A 5,054-nucleotide genomic window follows, 5' to 3' on the forward strand; every position below is an offset into this window, starting at 1 on the left:
GTACTCCGCCCCTAGACATCTTATCCCCTAAGGATAGGGGATAAGATGTCAGATCTCCGAGGTCCTGCCGCTGGGGACCCCCGCAATATAGCAAGCAGCACCCACCTGTAACTGCTTCCGGAAGCGCTGGAGGTTCTCTGGCTAATTCCTCCTGACCACGGGTACGGAAGATCGTGACGTCACGACCCCTCCCATAGACTTGCATTGAGGGGGCGGGGCGTGACATCACACGGGGGCGGCGGTGTGACGTCACGATCTTCCGACCCCATGGTCGGGAGGAATTAGCCAGAGAACCTCCAGATATTCTTTCAAACTCGCAATGTGTTTCCCGCTGCGAGTTTGAATGTGGGCGGACTGTCCACAGCAGATCTTCAGCAGCGGATTTCAACAGGGTCTGCCAAAATTTTCCCGCTGCGGGTTTGAAAGAAAATCCACTTGTGTGAACGATCCCTAAGGGCTGAAAACAGACACAGCCCAATTCTTCAACAGATGAAAAAATTGCATGACTTGTAATGAGAAAATGCACGGAATAAGAGACCAGGTAATAAACCCCTGGGGGGGGTTGTAACCATGGGAAAAAAAACTCCCAAAAATGGCAATTGCGTTTTTTTTTTGCTTCTATAGAATTCTATGGGAGAAAAAACACCAAGTGTCCCTGGAAAAAACGCCATAGTTCCAGCATGCTGTGATTTTTGAAAACTTCCACTAAAAAAAAAAACACCAATGAAGAGTGAAAAAACTGCAAGTGGTTTGGCATTTCATATTTCCCTATTGACTCCCAGCAAACATCTGGCCTTGATGTTTTTTGCCCAAAAAAGCCATGCTGAGAATTTTGCAGGTTTTTTTCCGTTGTTGCCTAGTAGCTGGCTCGTGTTGTGTATAGTACCGTCTTCCAGTTGGGGTTCTATGGAGGACTTTAGCATAGTCGGGGTTCTATGGTGAAGCAAAATTGGTTCAGTAGAACCGCGTGAGTTCTAGGTTTTGGGTAGCTACTATGGTCATGTGAAACCAACCTCAATCGATCAGCACAAGGTCTTTATGACCAGGAAAAACAATTCTCAAAGTCCAGTTATTTGCAGCCCCGTAATCTTCCATGGTTTACATAAAGTGCTGCTCAATATCTGTCAAATCCTCCGTCAATAATTTCTTTTTTCTGCACTCCTTAAAGGGGTACTCCCCTGAAAAGCATTTTTTTTTTTAAATCAACTGGTGCTAGAAAGTTAAAAAGATTAGTAAATTACTTCTATTTAAAAATGTTAATCCTTCCAGTACTTATTAGCTGCTATATTCTCCACAGGAACTTCTTTTCTTTTTGAATTTCCTTTCTGTCTGACCACAGTTCTCTCTGCTGACACCTCTTTCGATTTTAGGAACTGTCAAGAACAAAATAGGTTTGCTATGGGGATTTGCTCCTACCCTGGACAGTTCCTAATATGGACAGATGTGTCAGCAGAGAGCACTGTGGTCAGGCAAAAAAAGAACTCCAGAAAGAAATATAACTTCCTCTGGAACATACAGCAGCTGAAAAGTACTGGAAGGATTAAGATTTTTAAATAGAAGTAATTTACAAATTTGTTTAACTTTCTGGCACAAGTTGATTTAAAAAAAAATATGTTTTCTAGTGGAGTACCCCTTTAAAACATACTTAGCAGAATTGGTTTCCTTTCTGTGTGTCTTAGATACAGCAATCATGACTGATGGGACTTCTGTGTACAACGCTATATAAATACTGCATAGTAAATAGTATTAATACTGATTGGTTACAAGTGAAAGGTCATATTTACTTGTGTATTTTTCTCAGATCCACTAGACATAGATCTGCAGTGTATTTAATGGACAGGGGATGTAAAAAGGGAACTCTGTAGGGGAAAAAAATGTTTTTAAATAAGCTGTTGCCAGAATGTTATACAGATTTGTAAATTATTTCATTTATTTAAAAATCTTAGTCCTTCCAGTACTTATCAGCTGCTCTTGCATACAGCAGATAATAAGTACTGGAAGGGTTACGATTTTTGAATGGAATTTACAAATTTACAAATTTGTAATTTACAAATTGTAATTTGTAATTTACAAATTTGTAAAAATTTGTAATTTACAAATCTTTCTGTCACTGGTTGATTTGAAAAAAAAAAATTTCCTCTCCAGAGTTCCCTTTAATAGCAATGATAAAAATAAAGATGCCTTTCAGGAGCTGTTTGACACCAAAACACATCTTGAACAGGAACCTTTGGTTACATTACCTGCAGAGATCCAGCAAAAATTAAAGGGGTATTCCAGGAAAAGACCTATATATATATCAATCCAGAAAGTTTAACAGATTTGTAAATTACTTCTATTAAAAGATCTTAATCCTTTCAATAATTCTCAGCTGCTGAAGTTGAGTTGTTCTTTTCTGTCTGGCAACAGTGCTCTCTGCTGACATCTCTGCTTGTCTCGGGAACTGCACAGAGTAGAAGAGGTTTGCTATGGGGTTTCGCTTCTACTCTGGACGGTTCCCGAGACACGTGTCATCAGAGAGCACTTCGACAGAAAAGAACAACTCAACTTCAGCAGCTCATAAGTACTGAAAGGATTAAGATTTTTTTAATAGAAGTAATTTACACATCTGTTTAACTTTCTGGAGCCAGTTGATATATATATTTAAAAAAAAAGTTTTTTTTCCTGAATAACCCCTTTAAATAGTAATAATAAAAGATATTCCAGATCATTCATTCTGTACTTACAGACCTCAGGGGTGGTCATTAAAAAGAAAGTAACCTGTACTAACCTGCCAACGATCCCCTGCCAAAATGTGATTATGATATGACAATATTTGTGTGGAGCATGGCAGGTACCTAATAGTATGCCAACACTGTGGTGTGCCAGTCTAAACAACATCTAACACGTATATAATAATGGGTTGACCTACCTTCATGGTAGTGTCCAATGATCCAATATCTCTAAATCATTTGTTAGCTGTGTTTGCTGCAAAGAGCTGCTTTTGGGGGGTATAAAAGCAAACTGTACCTTTCCTATAGCCGGTGGTGGTTAGCAAATCAATAAAATATCTTTTCTTTTTCAGTTAAGTGTCAAGGAGGCAGGGCAGAGCTCCACAAGTGCCACAACCTGGCACATCTTGTCACCTTTCACCTCCTAGAGCAGTGCTCTTCAACCTGCGGACCTCCAGATGTTGCAAAACTGCAACTCTCAGCATGCCCGGACAGCCAACGGCTGTCCGGGCATGCTGGGAGTTGTAGTTTTGCAACATCTGGAGGTCCGCAGGTTGAAGACCACTGTCCTAGAGTCTTTTACCTGCAATTGACAAAGGGAGATCACCCTCCCAAAACGCGTTTTGCCTGCCTGTCGTTGTGTATACTGCTTTTATGGTTTTATTTCAAGCTTCAAATAAAGGAGCTTTTGGAACCAAAAATAACAACTCACTGGATCCTAATTGGGAGGGATCGCCGCTGCAGTGCCTTTTCTACAAACATTTCTTTAAAGGGGTACTCCGGTGAAAAACTTTTTTTTTTAAATCAACTGGTGCCAGAAAGTTAAACAGATTTGTAAATTACTTCTATTAAAAAAAAATCTTAATCCTTCCTGAACTTATTAGCTGCTGAATACTACAGTGGAAATTATTTTCCGTTTGAAACACAGAGCTGTCTGCTGACATCATGAGCACAGTGCTCTCTGCTGACATCTCTGTCCATTTTAAGAACTGTCCAGAGTAAAAGGAAATCCCCATAGCAAACATATGCTGTTCTGGACAGTTCCTAAAATGGACAGAGATGTCAGCAGAGAGCACTGTGCTCGTGATGTCAGCAGAGAGCTCTGTGTTTCAAAAAGAAAAGAATTTCCGCTGTAGTATTCAGCAGCTAATAAGTACAGGAAGGATTAAGATTTTTTAATAGAAGTAATTTACAAATCTGTTTAACTTTCTGGCACCAGACGGCATTTTAGAGGGTTCTCACAGAAGCAACGCTTGTCAGCTCTCTGATCTGCACCCTCACAATGTGATTGTGGGGGCCAATCGATTTCCATGGCACCTGGAAGCCTTTTAAAGGACTCTGTTGGCCACTTACTGATCTGTTATTAGAGTCTGCCTCAGACAGACTCTGCTAGCAGAGCGCCAATGTTACTGAGCAATACTATGCATTATCATATCATGGTTCAGTATAGGCAGTTTTACATATGTGGGAGCTTGGGGGGTGTAGGGTATGGGGAGTGTAGCTGTGCTGGTATTAAAGGGTGCTTGTTAACCCTTGTTATTCGTGACGCCAGGATGGGGGCTCCTTCCCGGGAACGATAGGGAGGTAGATGATGATAGGTTTAAGTAGAGAGTAATAATGGATTGTCCACAACCGGAAAGAGATTGACAATGGTTGGGACTTTAGCTTTAAGAGTCTTTTAGTCTATTGCGCTGTTCCACTGGATTTAGGGGAATTTGTTGCAGTCCAGTAGTCAGGCTAGTATTAGCAGGAATTAGAGTAAGACTCACGATTTTTGGTTCTGCTGAGGCCGTAGGTTTTGAGGCCTAGCGTGTCTTTGAAAGTTGCGTAGCCCATCGTCCTGTTAGTTCGGCATCCACGAGAGCAGCAACCCAAGAGAGCGATAATTGGATGCAGCTCCCTTATATGGACAGGGGCTGGACTAGAGCTAATTGGTCCATACGGATGTCAATCACCATTACAGAAATTTCTGGGTAACACGTGACCCAAGGACCTCCTAAGGTCCTACAACATACCATAGAGATTGCTAGCTTGGGTCACATGACCGAAGGTCCTGCGACACCGAACAAGGTAAGTACTATATAGTGGTCCCTCAACATCCGATGGTAATTCATTCCAAACGACCCATCGTTTGTCGAATCCATCGTATGTTGAGGGATTGGTGCAATGGAAAGTATAGGAAGTTATACTCACCTGTCCCCGCCACTCCGGACCGCGTCCTCACCACTCCCGATGCTGTCCCAGGGGCTCCCGATGCTGTCCCGCTGCTCCGGCGTCTTCTTCGGGATCCTCCGGCTTTTTCCACATCTTCTCCGGTGTCCGGGCCTCGCTTTCTGGTGACGTTAT

The sequence above is a fragment of the Hyla sarda genome, chromosome 12, assembly GCF_029499605.1.
Source record: "Hyla sarda isolate aHylSar1 chromosome 12, aHylSar1.hap1, whole genome shotgun sequence".
In the NCBI taxonomy this organism is placed as follows: domain Eukaryota; kingdom Metazoa; phylum Chordata; class Amphibia; order Anura; family Hylidae; genus Hyla; species Hyla sarda.